A 16,280-nucleotide genomic window follows, 5' to 3' on the forward strand; every position below is an offset into this window, starting at 1 on the left:
TTTAAATTAAACACATTTTCTATGATAGTGTGATTATAAGGTGACAATATTTTTTTGGAACAAATCCTTACTGTAGTGATTTAACTAGTCTTTTGAAACGTAGAGCATTTTAACTGAATGAAGGTTACAGATTTTTTAAAATACGCTATCCATGATGACTATTAAAATTAGTTTTACAGTTCATAACTCATATCCAAAAAAAAAATTCTTACAGTAAGTATTAATTGGCCTGACATGCTTATGAATTGATCCCATAAGTATAATTAGAGACCAGCATGATTGTACTGTCTATTTTTCCATTTTACAAAATAAATAAATGCAAGTGGTGCAGCCACCCAAGGATCAGGATAGCTCTTCAGCTAGCTGTCACAAGCTCAGGTATAAATCCCTGCTATGTGAACAAAGTTAGATACAATTTTTCATCAAAAGGTGCTAGTGGAGGTTGTCAGATTCCTGCCCTGCCCTATAGATTCTCAAATCAAGGCCAGCAGTAAGAGAGCAGCAGAGACAGAAGAAAAACCTTCAGAAATTCTGCTGATTAAATGGCCCCTTTCTTCCCAACACTCGTGTTTCTCATGCTGAGAGCAGCTGTGTGCTTCTGGTGTTAAGTGGAAGTCCTTGGTGGGGATGTTTCCTGGTCAACATACCCCATCCCGTAATCAACCTGAGTTTTTCTTTTAAGATGTTTTCGACTTCTTTCCTTCTTTTAATATGATCTTCCTGGCACTAGCAGCTGCTTTTTTCCTCCAATGCTATGGTCATGTGCTTGAGAAGTTCTAGTATTTTCTTGTGATGTCTGGGAGCAAGGTGGGCCTTTCCAGTGAGAACTCTTGAACCTGTTCCCTCCAGCAGTATTTTTTCCATGTCACCATTATAAATAGAAACTAAGGTTTGCTCCTGTTCCCATTACTGCTAAAGTCCCATTGTACCCAGGAGCTCTGCAGCCCACCCTCCCCCACCCGGCCTTGACACAGGCGCAGGTGCAGGGCTGCACAGTGGGGTAGCGCTGCAGCCTCCGCTTGAGCCAAGGCAGCCATCACTGCGGAGGTCGTGCCCCAAGGCGGGCCTCTTGGCACAGCGTTTCCTCCTGTGATGAATGTGAGCAATAAATCACTGTAGTCCCAGCAACACTGTTGTACCCTTGTTGCAAATTATCTCGCAAATCAGTTATGTTTATCACTGCTTCCAAATTACCGTAGCTATTTAACTTGCCGCCCGAGCCTTGTTGATATTTGTGGTGTCAATAGAGAAGCACATAGGTCAGAATTTTTAAAAGTTGCTTCGATAAGATCTCCAGTTTCCCTTTGTATCTTAGGACAGGTTTTCCTTAGACAAAGACCCTGAGATGAGGATTGATATGCAGCTGATTTGTCAATGAAGAGTTCCCAGGAGAAAGTGACCGTGGGAATGGGGAAGTGGGAGAGGAAAAGAAATGATTCTGCAACCTGTACACTCAGAAAAATGAGAGATTATACCCCATCTGATTCAAATGTATGATATGTCAAGGTCATTGTAATGTCATGTGTAACTAATTAAAATAAATAAAAAAATTTAAAAAAATAAATGAATTTTAAGTAAAAAAAAAATAATAAATTAAAAAAATTTAAAAATAAAAAAAGAAGAAGCAGGCCCAGGGAGGACTTCAGGAGAAGTCTGGGGTTAGCCTGATTCCACCGCAAGCTCTGGAATAAACATTAGAAAGCAAGGTATGTCCCAACTGAAGCTAAAGGGACTAGGGTTTTACACTCTGAGCACAGTCAGCCATTAGCTAAGGGAGCTCAGAATGCAAAATCCCAGGCACTGCTGGCTTTCAGTCTCTGCATGCGCAGCAGGAAAACTCCCTCCGTCCGAGGACAGTGCTCAGGAGAAACTAAAAGGTTTAGATCCAAAAGCAGAGCAAACAAGATTCCAGGAAATAGACACACAGAAATGGTATAAGGACCCCACAGTGCCTGGATAATTTTCATCTTTTGCTTTATACATTAAAAAAAAAAAAATCGAGGAGAGGTCTGTCATCTTCACCAGACTGACAAAAAAGTCAAGCATAGAAATATGTTGAGATCCCCTGTTGTGTGGCTTAGTAACCAAGTGGCTTCCAAAATGACTGGGAGTCTACAGTCCCCAGGGATATATTCAAGCAGGATACGTTCCCAAAGATGTCAAAAGAACCTTCCAACCATCAACATCCCTCTTCACATAATTTGTCATCTTTGTTTATTCCAAGCACAACCCCAACAGATTTGTATTTGCAACATCTAGTTAAGAATGATACAAGTTCAACTTATGAGTGCTAAAATGCTTCTCACAAAAATAAATAAATAAATATCAATGACTATGGATCTCTTTCATTTAAAAACTGCTCTTAAAACGTAAAATCTCAGAGGTTAATTTAAAATCTATTATGGCACTGAGACTATGATTCAAAAAGTAAAGGCTGCCTGGTGTTTTGTATTAGGTACACACAGCTTGTACAGCATGCTCAATCAGAAGGAGATGGGACACTGCAGAAAGATTGCAAGAAAGATGAGAAACATAAACCAAAGAACTGATGAGAGAAATAACAGCTTCTATTTAAAGATAATCATAGAATTATTTTATCTATGTATATGAACAATTCTCTTAAGACGTATTTTATGCTTAAAAGAAATTTAGGGCCGGCCGAGCACAGTGGCGCACACCTGTAATCCGAGCTGATCAGGAGGCTAAGGCCAGAGAATTACAAGTTCAAAGCCAGCTTTAGCAATTTAGCAAGGCCCTAAGCAACTTAGCAAGACCCTGTCTCTAAATAAAATATAAAAAGGGGCGGGGGATGTGGCTCAGTGATAAACCACCTCTGGATCCAATCCCTGGTACCCCCCCCCCAAAAAAAAATATTTAGGTTAACACATCCTCAAATTTTCATTCAAATTCCAAATTTAAAGTTAAAAGTTCCAAGCAATAACACAATGTGTATTGCAGTCCATTTTTCTGAAAATAATGACATTGGTTCTCAACTCAAATGGAATGATGTTTTATAAGGAGTAAATGAATGTGCAGAATCAGGATTTCTATGATATTCTGATTTGGAAGTTTTAGGAGAGGGGAAAAAAAAAAAAAATATATATATATATATATAATATATATATATACACACATACATACACATACACATATAAATATCTCCAGATTTCTCACCAGTCCCATAGAGGACAGAACAAGAAACAACAGCATTGTTCACTTGTATTTGGTTTTATTTCATTGTGTTCATGTTCCAGTCAATGGAGTTTATTTAAGACCCAAGTGTACAGTGTGTAAAAGAAAACCTTCTTCATCACACTCCCCACACACACACACACACACACACACACACGACTTTGAGCTACAGTTTTTATGATCAATAAATGGTAAAACCTATCCATAACCAAGGTCACAAAAAGTATACTACAAATATAAGCACATAATTATACCACAATATACAAGATTTTAGATTTCTTTTGCTTTTTTTTTTTTTTTTTTTTTTGAAAACTAGAGATTTGGCCTCGTTTGTAAGCATACAAATAGCTTGCCACAATTTTATGGATGATGGAGAAATAATACAAGACTCCTGGGTCAGAGACAAAGGATTCTATTATTCACAGTACAGTAAGCAGCACAAGCACCAGCTTATGTACATTGGTGTCCTCAGCCCCAATTCCCACCGAGCACGTGAAGAAGGTTATATTATACCTGCACTCAATATGGCAGATGCATGATAGGAACCTCGTGCTTAAACAACCAAAATAATTTATAATGGACAGACAGCCTCTTTGAAAAGGTAGTTCTGACCAAAGACTGTTCGTCTCTCCTCCCAAGAGGTACAGAAATGTGAGAAACTTGTGAAGAATTATCTCTCAGCATTTACTTATTTTCTTGTCACTGAAAAAGAAATCATTCCCTTAACCCTCTTTCCTCTTTGGTCACTGTGACTATTACTAGTCTTTCCGTCACAGCTAAATATCCATTTCCATTTTCTATCATTCCATCTCTTGTAGTTGGATTTTTACTTTCCTTGTTCCTTCTTAAGTCCAGGGGACCCTTTGCCACTTTCATTCAACCTGTCTTTCACCAACTTTCACAGTGATGATCCTTCTTAATGAGTTTCTCTTCCTCGGGCTTTCCTGAAGTCATGTGGCACATCTGTCTAGGTGACTCTTCTTGTCCCTTCCTGCTCTCTCCGCTGATTCCTCCTCTACTCCATGTTAAACCTGGAATTTCCTCTAATGCTGGGACATCTGTTATGCCATAAGCTCTGTCCTTGGTGGACTTTATCCATTACCACAGTGTCAACATTGTTCAGGTAGTGTTTCTTCCTATCTTTATATTTCTATCCTAAGTTTCTTTTGTGAATTGACTATATCCAGTTGCCCCTTTGGCTTCACCCTGGAACAACTCTACTTTCTTTTGCAAACCCACAGCAGCCTTCATCTTGGTCAGAAGAATTAACCTCTTAGCTATGAAAATTAGGGAAAAGGTGGGCATTCCATAAGACACTTCCATTTCCTGTTGCTGAGTTTAGCTGGTCCTTAATAAAGAAAATGGGTTTATTTAGTACACAGTTTTAGAGGTTGAAATTCCATATTTGCATGGCCCCAACTATTTGGCCACTCATAGCAGATGACAAGATGGTGGGCATGCACATGCAGAAGAGACCACATGGTCAGACAAGAAGCCGGAAAGGTATTCAGGGGCCAGGTTTATTCTCTAATAACAACTCATTCTTGAAAGAAATCTTTCAATCCAGGAAACCAGCATTAATCCCTTCTAGCACAATACTCCCAATGACCTAACCAGGTCCTATGTCCTCTTAACAGCCCACAGTAGGGGACCAAGTCTCCAGCATATGAACAAATACAGACTATAGCACTTGATTTCCATCTATCTATTGGAAAATTTTCATGCTATAGTTAAATTTTTTAGGACAAGATACTATCTCTAGGGGCTAGAAAACTTTTGTTATAAAAATAGAAATCCCTGCTGTCAGTGGTATAAATGGCATCCGCAAGAAGCAACACCGTCTTCCACATACAGATTCTCAAGCACACCTGGTTATCCCAACCCACTGAAATACAGAACGTTTCTTTGTTTAGAAACGATGTGACATTCTATCCAGACCTTTGGTTCTGAATGTTTACTTGACAGAATGAAATAATTAACCCCACTATCAAATACTTTCATGTGATAAGAAAAGAAAAAGGGGCGGGGGAGGGGGAGGTAAGGAAAACAGAGCAGATTCCTTGAAAGGTCCTGGAATCGACAAGGAGCAGCAGTGTGCATTCTTTCCACCGGGAAATCACAGCTGAGGAAAGTAAAGGTCTCTGCCAAGCAGGTTTTGTTTTCTCCCCTTTCCCTGCCTATCTCCTTAAAAATGTAAGTCTTGATACAGCAAACACAAAGCTGACTCTTAAAAATAAAGCCAAAGAGAGGGGCCTTGTAATTTTCCAGCTTGAAAAAGCAATAAACAAATTTACTGCAATGACGCAGCTGTACAAACGCTGATTAAAAAGGCGACTTCAGAGAGAAAGGCAATATTCAAGACAATTATTAACACCAGAGGCCTGTAGATCATTTGATAAATCATAGCTCAAATGGAAGTCTGTTTCTGCAGTCTCTGCCTTGAGTACTTGAGTCTTAAGGAATATTAAAATGTAAATCTTCGCAGGCTTTTTCCAGCAACTGCATCTGTGCCTCAAGGAGTGTGCGACTCGTTTTGACTAATATGAAATATATCAATTAAGAGACATCATCTTTGGAAACTTTTATTGATTCAATTTTGTCATTGCTCCAGAAATTATATTCACATCCCATTCCTTTATAACTTGAATGCATCTTTGATTTCTGTCTATATTAACCTTAGGTGTGTAATGGTGTTTTCTTAATATGAATGTCTTTTTAAAAATATTGGTATTTAATATTATGAAATACAACTGCCAAATGAGAAATAGTATATATTGTAGTTCGTCTGCAGGAATTTGACCGTTTGCATTTGTATATGCCGAACCACAACATTCAAGCTGACACTTTGCAAAGACAGAAAATTATTTAAGGTAATCCAAAATTATTCATTACACCTATATGCTAACATGTCAATTCTGATAATGGGCATGTCCACCTGCCTAACTCAAAATGAAGGAAATAACTACCCAGGACAAATCAGAGGTCCCCAATTAAAATCTTGACATATATATGCAACAACATTATGTATGGAGTAAAAGGGAGAACAGAAGCCAAGAAAGGGTTGTAATAGGCATCTTGTGAAAAACTCAGATTTTTTTCAAGAATGGAATAAGAACTACATACAAACTCTCCAAAACTTCTAATGAGGGCTAACTCTACTTGACTTCAAGACTTATTATGAAGCTTCAGTCATAAAAAAAAAAGTGTGGTATAGATGAAAAAGAAATAAATAGATTCCGATGATATGGAACAGAATAAAGAGCCCAGAAATCAAGCCACATGAATATGTCAGTTGATCTTTGGAAAATGAACACAGGTAATAAAATGGAGAAAAGATTATCTCCTAACAAATAGTGTACTCCTCACAAAAACTAAATGAATTGCATACCTAAATGTAAAAATTGCAAATTTTTATAACTCTTAGGACATAACATGAAAAAAATCTAAGTAATCTTGAATTTAGCAATGACTTTTAAAATTGCACTACTGAAAGCACAGTACATGAAAGAAAAATTTAAAAAACAATAAATGTATTTCATTAAAATTAAAAGTTTTTGCCCTGCAGAAGGTATTAAGAGAATAAAAAGAGAAGACACCGACTGGGATAAAATATTTTCAAAGCACATATCTGATAAAGAACCTCTATAGAAATATTACTCAGCTTTCAAGAAGAATGAAATTATGACATTTGCTGGTAAATGGATGGAGCTGGAGGATATCATGCTAAGCAAAATAAGCCAATCCAAAAAAACCAAAAGCTGAATGTTTCCTCTGATATGCAGATGCTAATTCACAATGGAGGGGAGACTAGTGAAGAATAGAGTTACTTTAGATTAGGTAGAGGGGAGTAAAGGCAGGGGAGGGAGTATGGGGGTAGGAAGGACAGTAGAATGAATCAAACATTGTTACCCTAAGTACATACATGACTATATGACTGGTGTGATTCTACATCATGTGCAACCAGAAGAATGAGAAATTATACTCCATTATATATGATGTATCGAAGTGCATTCTACTGTCATGTATAACTAATTAAAACAAATGAAAGAAACTAAATAAAAAAAAGAAAATATTGAAAGAACTCTAAAGTCTACCACTAAAAAAACAAAGAATTCAATTTTAAAATAGGCAAAGTCTCTGAACAGACAACTCACCAAAGAAGATATAAAAATGGCAAATAAGTATATGGAACAATGCTCAACATCATTAATAGGACATTGAAAATTAAAGTAACATTGCTATGTCATCACATACCTATTATAAAAACTAAAATCTGAAATGCTGACAACACTAAATGTTGGTAAGAATGTGAAGGACTTCTTATTCATCTTTGGTGAGAATGCAAAATGGGACAGCTCTTTTGAAGCCACCATGATGGCTTTTCTACAAAACTAAACATGTTTGCCATGCAAAACATTATTGTGCTCCTTTGTATTTATGACATATGTTCAGACAAAAACTCATGCACAGATGTTTAGGTAATTTTATTCATACTTGCCAAAGTGAGAAGTAACCAGCATTTGGTACTACCAGTTGGTTAGGTAATGTTTTGATAATAACCAAAACTATGTTCAAAGTCAGTAGAACTACTTTCTTTGTTCTTTAGCATTTCCATAACCTCTTGTTTGTGGGGAGGTTTATATCTATTTGTTTAGTTAGTTAGTTAGTAGTTAGTTGTAGAGGAACACACAATATCTTTATTAATTTATTTTTTTATGTGGTCTGAGAATCGAACCAGTGCCTTATGCATGCTAGGCAAGCACTCTGCCACTGAGCTTGTAGCCCCAGCCCCAGCCCCAACTTTTTGTGTTTTTGAAGGGAAGTACTGTTGAGAGCCACAGCCTGAGGGGCCCCAGCAAACTTCCAGCTGCCAGCAAACTTCCAGCTGCCGGCTGATGATTGGCTCACAGCAGCCCCAGCAACATCTAGCTGATTGGCTCCTCTGCGGTGATGCTCATTGGACTGTTTCCCTGCCCTTTCAGACCACGGAGCTGCTCATTGGGGGACTTTTTTGGCTCCGCCCATGTGACCCAGCCAATCGGCCTCAAGAGCAGGAGGATTGTGGGAGGTGGAGAGAAGCTTGCTTGGGAGAGAGAGGCTTGGGGAAAGCCGGTGGTGGCAGTTGAGGCTCTGAGGGTTTTTCCTGAGAGACTATTTTGTTTGTCGTGTGTGGTTCTAAAAATAAAGTTAGTTTCTTTTGACAAGTGGCTCCTGATTGTGCCCAGCCAGACTGCGGCATTTGGTGGCCCGTACGGGGAGCGACTGAGGGTAAGTGAACTGCTCGCCCCTGAGGGCAGGGCGAGAGGATGGGTAGCCATTTTAAGATTCTTCTTTTGTTATTTTGTTTCACTTTTGTTTTAAGTTGCCTGTCCCTGGAGATGTGTAAGATGGAAGAAAAACCGCTCACATCTGAGGAACAGATAGGGAGAAAGGACGGATGGACATTTCAGGAGGCTATTATAATGATTTTGTGTTGTTCCAATTTTGTTTCACTCAGTTTCAGTTTTGTTAGGCGTTATCTTGTTGGGTTGTATTATAGTAGAAATACGGGATCAGAAATTAGTAAAAAACAAACTGAAAGAGTGTTAAGTAAATTGTTAGAGGAAGGAGGCATCTCAGTAAAATCAAGAACAATCAGGGCATACGTTGATACAATACAAAAATGTAGCCCATGGCTTTTTAAGGAGGAGTTGTTAAATATATCACAATGGAACCATCATGGTGAAGATTTAAAAAGAATAGAAAAGAAAAGCCCAGGGACTCTGCCAGTTGGCACATTGCCATTGTGGACATTCGTATCTTGTTTGCTTAGTCCAAAGCCTTCAGTTCAGACAATGGTAGAGGAAGGAGAAGACATAATGATTCAAGTAAAAGAGAAGGTCTCTCAAGTTAGTCAGACAGAGGAAAAGATTCAAGTAAAAGAGAAGGCCTCTCAAGCTAGTCAGACAGAGAAAGAAAGTGTAAAACAGAAAAAGCCATCAGGGGGAAAGTTACAACAGGAGACTGCTACTAACACCTTTCTATCACCAGAGGGTGTAAGTGTCCAACCAACAGCACCACCTCTACAGGAGACTGCTACTAACACCTTTCTATCACCAGAGGGCGTAAGTGTCCAACTAACAGCGCCACCTCCATATGCTGGGAGGCCCCCAACCCCCGCAGTTGATAGTTGGGATCCTGAGACAAGGTCTCAAATATTAACATGCCCTGTATTTGAGGCAGGAGGGCAGCGATTTTACCAAGTTTTAAATTTCAAAACAGTGAAGCAGCTAAAAGAGGCTGTAACAACCTATGGTCCTCAAGCACCCTTCACTGTAAGCTTGGTCGAATCCATTAACAACTTGAACATGACGCCAGCAGATTGGGCTAATATGTGTAAAGCTGTGCTAAATGGAGGACAATACCTGTTATGGAAGGTTGCCAATGAGGAATTTTGCAAGGAGACGGCTAGGCGAAATGCAGCAGCTGGTTATCCTCAGAGAAATCTAGATATGTTGTTAGGAAAGGGACCTTATGAGGATCAGCAGCAACAAATTGCATATGATCCTGGCGTATACGCACAAATTGCTGCAGATGCAATTAAGGCATGGAAGACTTTACAAGGACATGGAGGTTTACAAGGTCAATTATCTAAGGTAATACAAGGAGCTAATGAACCTTATGCTGAATTTGTAGATAGGCTTATTCAAACAGCTACCAGAGTTTTTGGGAATACAGAACAAGCAATGCCATTACTAAAACACCTGGCTTATGAGCAAGCGAATCGTTGGTGCAGAGATATCATTAGACCATGGAAACATGAAGATTTAAACACATATATTAAATTATGTAGAGACATTAATGAACAAGAGCAAGTCATGGCAGCTGCAGTAAAACAGGCTTTAGATGCCAGAGACATTAATGAACAAGGGCAAATTGTGGCAGCTGCAGTAAAACAGGCTTTAGATGCCAGGCCAAGAACATGCTACAATTGTGAACAAACAGGACATTTTAAAAGGAATTGCCCCATTGGAGGAGGGTTTAACAAAACTAGGTATCAAAGGAGTAGAATACCAGGTATTTGCCCACGGTGCCGTAGAGGGAGACATTGGGCTAATGAATGCCGTTCTCAAACCACCATAGAGGGTACTCCATTATCAAAAAACGAACAAGGACCAGGTGTTTATCCACGATATCGTGGAGAAAGGCATCGGGCTCCATTGCCAAAAAACGGACAGGGGGGCCCAATGCTCCGGGGCCCCAAACCACAAATATACGGAGCACTGGAGGAACCCAGCAACCCCATCAGGGTAGTGCCCAGGACACATTGTCCATCAGATCCCTCATCAGACAAACCAGAGGGAGCGCAGGGTTGGACATCTGCGCCTCCGCCAGAGCAGTACTAACTCCAGAGATGGGAGTTCAAATCATTCCCACAGGGGTGAAAGGACCTCTTCCCAAAGGAACAGTAGGCTTATTATTGGGACGCAGCTCTTCTACTCTAAAAGGACTTATGATAAGTCCTGGGGTAATTGATCCCGATTATGAAGGTGAAATAAAAATTATAGCCAGTTCTCCAAAGGGTATATCAGTAATTTCACCAGGAGATAGAATAGCACAGTTACTAATAATACCCAGCCTACATGATAAATTTTCCAGTCGTACTGTAGAAAGAGGTTCCAAGGGATTAGGCTCCACAGGTGTAGATTGGGCTATGCTTTCTTTAAATTTAGATTCTCGCCCCATGCTAAAACTAAATATTCAAGGACATGAATTTAATGGGCTACTGGATACAGGTGCAGACCTTAGCATCATCTCTCGTCAAGAATGGCCAAAACATTGGCCATTACAACAAGCCACTCAAACGCTTCGAGGCCTAGGAGTGGCGACTAATCCCCATAGAAGTGCAATGGTATTAGATTGGAAGGATCCTGAAGGATGTGAAGGAACTATACAGCCATATGTATTGGATCATCTTCCCGTAAATTTATGGGGACGAGATGTCCTAGATCAATTAGGTTTGACATTAACAAATAACATCAACCAAAATGCACCCACTATTATGACTAGACAAGGTTTTAGGAAAGGAAAAAGATTAGAAAAACAAGAACAAGGTATAGCAGCACCAATACAAATAGATCAAGGAACAGACAGACATGGGTTGGATTTTCAGAAAGGGCCACTGAGACAATAAAAATTACTTGGAAATCAGAAAGACCAGTATGGGTTCCTCAGTGGCCCCTGACTAAAGAAAAGATACAAGCAGCCCATGACCTGGTCAAACAACAATTAGCAGAAGGACATATACAACCTTCTGTATCTCCCCATAATACTCCCATTTTTGTCATCAAAAAGAAATCTGGTAAATGGAGATTATTGCAAGATTTAAGAGCCATTAATAATGAGATGGTTATTATGGGACCTGCTCAATCAGGGATTCCTCAGTTGTCTGCTTTGCCAAAAACCTGGTATGTTTTAGTTATAGATATTAAAGATTGTTTTTTTTCAATTCCAATTCATCCTGAGGATAGTCCACGTTTTGCATTTACTATCCCTGCACTGAATCATGAAGGTCCTGATCAGAGATATGAATGGAAAGTACTCCCTCAAGGGATGGCTAACAGCCCAACTATGTGTCAAATTTATGTTAACAAAGTAATCCAGCCACTTAGAAATCAAAATCCTGAACTACAAATATTTCACTATATGGATGATGTATTATTAGCACACAAAGATAAAAACACATTGCTAGAATGTTATGCCACACTTACAAACTTATTAAAAAATTATAATCTAGAGATAGCAATAGATAAAGTACAATTAAATTTTCCAATTAATTATTTAGGAGTTCTATTATCCTCAACCATGGTCCGTCCACCAAAAATTCAAATACGAGTAGATCAACTCAAATCACTTAATGACTTTCAAAAGTTATTAGGAGACATAAATTGGATAAGGCCTTATTTAGGTATACCAACAGGAGAGTTGGGACCTTTATTTGATATCCTAAAAGGTCCATCAGATCCAAATTCACCCCGCATGTTAACGCCTGAAGCAAGAAAGGCATTAAAAATCATTGAAACATATATGGAAAATATGCATTTGGATAGAATTGATATAAGTTTGCCTTTATTTTTTATTGTACTACCAACAAAAAATATTCCTACAGGAGTATTTTGGCAAGAAGGTCCATTATTATGGATACATTTATCTTATTCTCCTAACACTATTCTTACTAGGTATCCTGAGGCTGTAGGACAATTAATACTCAAAGGAATAAAAGCAGCAAAGGGAGTGTTTGGAATTTCTCCCAATAAAATTATTACTCCATATACTATGAATCAAATTGATGAGTTAGCTAATGAGTTAAATACTTGGGCAATAATCATGTGCAAATCTAATGTTTCATTTGATAACCACTTACCATCTAATCCTTTATTGTCTTTTTGGTCATTGCATCCTGTAATTTTTCCCAAAATGACAAGAAAAACACCTATCATGAATGCTCCAAATATATTCACTGATGGGTCAAATAATGGTACAGCAGCAGTAGTTACCCCTGATCAAACTTTTACATTTTTAGTACCCAAACAATCAGCTCAAAAGGTAGAGCTTAATGCAGTTTTACAAGCTTTTGTGATGTTTAAAGATTCTGTATTTAATTTATTTTCTGATAGTCAGTATGTAGTTAATGCTATAGTATCTCTTGAAGATGCTGGTAGGATTTCCCCTTCTTCTACTGTTTTCTCTTTGCTTTCCACTATACAAAGTCTAATCTGGGACAGAAAAGATCCATTCTTTATAGGACATATCAGGGCACATACAGGATTGCCTGGAGCCCTTAGTTTGGGCAATGATTTAGCAGATAAAACTACACATGACATACATATTTTCTCTACACTAGAAGAAGCTATAAATTTTCATAAAAAGTTCCATGTCAATGCTAATACTTTACAAAAGCGTTTTAAAATAACTAAGGAACAAGCTAGACAAATAATAAAACAATGTCAAAATTGTGTGACCTTTTTACCACAAGTTAATCTTGGAGTCAATCCTAGAGGATTGATACCTAACCATATTTGGCAGATGGACGTCACACACTTGCCAGAATTTGGAAAATTAAAATATTTGCATGTTACAGTTGATACTTCTTCTGGATTTTTGATGGGCTCCCTTCATGCCGGAGAAAAAACTAAAGATGTTATAGCTCATTGCTTACAAAATTTTGCCACTGTGGGTGTTCCAAAACAGTTAAAAACAGATAATGCCCCTGGTTATACTTCTACCTCTTTTAAACAATTTTGCTCAACATTTGGCATTACTCATATAACAGGAATCCCATACAATCCACAGGGACAAGGCATAGTTGAAAGAGCTCATCAAACTATTAAAATGTACTTATTAAAGCAAAAAGAAGGAATTGGGAAGGGGTATATATTCCCCAAAGATAAACTTAAAATAACCCTTTTTACTCTAAACTTTTTAAATTTGGATTCATCAGGACTTAGTGCTGCGGAAAGGCATATGTGTCCAAAAAATGTGCATAAGCCCAAGGTACTTTGGAAGGATATTCTAACAGGACAATGGAAAGGTCCTGACCCAGTAATTGTCTGGAGTCGTGGGTCTGTTTGTGTGTTTCCACAGGGAGAACAGCAGCCGATTTGGATTCCAGAGAGATTAACCAAGGTCCTGACCCAGTGATTGTCTGGAGTCGGGGGTCTGTTTATGTGTTTCCACAGGGAGAACAGCAGCCGATTTGGATTCCAGAAAGATTAACTAAATCGATTTCTACAGACCAAAAAGAAGATGATTTGGCTCAAATCCATAACAACTGATATCCAAAACTCCAGTTTGGCTATTCTTACATCTGCAACAGAACCAGGATGCTTTTTTCAATATCTATTTTATTATTGCCCTTTGCCATATCATGAAGTTCTATTTTGTTTTTTGAGCTCATACAGACCTAGGTTAATGTTTTGCTGATCAGTTCTATTTTTTGACTATAGAGTTTTTAAACATTGCAATGGAGATTTCACCTGTAAAAAGTTATAAGGCCTTTACTATAATGTTATGTGTTGTATGTATTATATTATGTGTGCACGCTTGTGTTTTGTGTTATATGTTTGAATGTACGTATGTCCATATATCATATATGATGAGCGCTCATGATAAAATGGATCCAAATATTTTTTTTTCACGTGATTTATATGGTTTAATTTAAATTGGGTAAACAACTGTTGAGGATTGTTTTTATATGTAAACAAAAAAGAAGGTTAACAGATCTGTTTACTTTCACCTTTCCTTTTCATTATATTTAATAATTCTCTTAAAGATAATGTAAATTGTTAAGAAAATTGTTTTCTTTTAGTGCCTTCTGTAATGTTACATAATTTTTTCTTTAGCCATTATTGCCAGAATTCCTATCTTCATCCCAGTGCCGGTGAAGACAATGTAAATTGTTAAGAAAATTGTTTTCTTTTAGTGCCTTCTGGAATGTTACATAATTTTTTCTTTAGCCATTATTGCCAGAATTCCTATCTTCATCCCAGTGCTGGTGAAGTCAAAGATAAAACCAATCTACAGCTTCTACAATAGCCATCACTGAACTGCTTGCAGAACTTGCCTGGACACATTGTGAGCTCACCTGTATGCATTGTGAACTATCTGTTGGTGCAGCGACTTATGGTAGTGTTGGGGTATTTTTGCTGATGATGTCACCGGTGGTACAATTTAGGAGCCCTCAATTGGCTTAATGTCATGGCATTTTGCATCCTCCTCTACTAGTGATGGTCTAAAATTTGGGGGCCAACAGAGGTGAGGCAAAGAACCTCACCCCCCCACTGGTGCAAAGGCCTATCCACAAGTATGGCTGTATGCTGGACCGGTAGTCAGTGACGGGTATGATCCAATTGCAGTGGTACCAACCTAAGACAGGAGGCTGACGCCTAGAGGTCAGTTCATCCGATGACGGGTAAGGACCATATGTTGAATTGGACTGCCTAACAGGCACGGTCCCTAAGCCACATGCTTGTTGTTTAAACAGAGAGGGGGAGATGTTGAGAGCCACAGCCTGAGGGGCCCCAGCAAACTTCCAGCTGCCAGCAAACTTCCAGCTGCCGGCTGATGATTGGCTCACAGCAGCCCCAGCAACATCTAGCTGATTGGCTCCTCGGCCCCAGCAACATCTAGCTGATTGGCTCCTCTGCGGTGATGCTCATTGGACTGTTTCCCTGCCCTTTCAGACCACGGAGCTGCTCATTGGGGGACTTTTTTGGCTCCGCCCACGTGACCCAGCCAATCGGCCTCAAGAGCAGGAGGGTTGTGGGAGGTGGAGAGAAGCTTGCTTGGGAGAGAGAGGCTTGGGGAAAGCCGGTGGTGGCAGTTGAGGCTCTGAGGGTTTTTCCTGAGAGACTATTTTGTTTGTCGTGTGTGGTTCTAAAAATAAAGTTAGTTTCTTTTGACAAGTGGCTCCTGATTGTGCCCAGCCAGACTGCGGCAAAGTACAGTCAGTATTTCTCCTGGTTATTCAAGGGGATATCAACTGCATCTTTTCTTTGAAATGTAGGAACAACTGTTCATTTTGAAGCCTAGCACATATTTGGAAAAACGTTTTTAGTGCCTTTCTCCCAAAGGAAACAACCTTAAGAAAACACACGTTGCAATAGAAAGGTTTCTAAAAGGAAGCACAGTGGTCTACTTGGAGGTTGTAGCGATTAATTAAATGCAGTCTCATCCCGTAGAATACATTTGGTTTTGGTTTCACACACGTATATTTTATAATGCAATTCTTACATGAGGCATTTCCTCTTCTTTTTAGACCCAAATTCTATTATTGAGGAATCTTGTACATTCGTGTTCAAAGATAAATATGTTTTAGTCAATCTTTTCATCCTCCATCCATGCCCTCCCCACCTAAGCTGCCCCAACTATTATATCATACGGCCACTTACTTTATTGATTTAATGACAAAGAATGAATAGAATTCATAAACAAGAAAGTCAGATTCAAGGGGGTGGTTCGAGGGAGTTAAGGACTCAGAGTCAGGTTCATCTCACAATGCAAAGATAACTCTTCCAAGACCTGGAATGTAGCAGGGAATTGCCACATGA

At 38.8% G+C, this 16,280-nt stretch overlaps 1 pseudogene; it reads right to left on the reverse strand.

Moving 5' to 3' along the window:
- Positions 1-422: 422 nt before the first annotated feature.
- LOC124076389 (BCL2/adenovirus E1B 19 kDa protein-interacting protein 3-like) lies at positions 423-1,037 on the reverse strand (annotated as a pseudogene).
- Between the last annotated feature and the right edge of the window lie 15,243 nt (positions 1,038-16,280).

The sequence above is a fragment of the Marmota monax genome, unplaced genomic scaffold (assembly GCF_021218885.2).
Source record: "Marmota monax isolate L192 unplaced genomic scaffold, Marmota_monax_Labrador192_F-V1.1 WCK01_AAM20220418_F8-fsc00204, whole genome shotgun sequence".
Lineage (NCBI taxonomy): Eukaryota > Metazoa > Chordata > Mammalia > Rodentia > Sciuridae > Marmota > Marmota monax.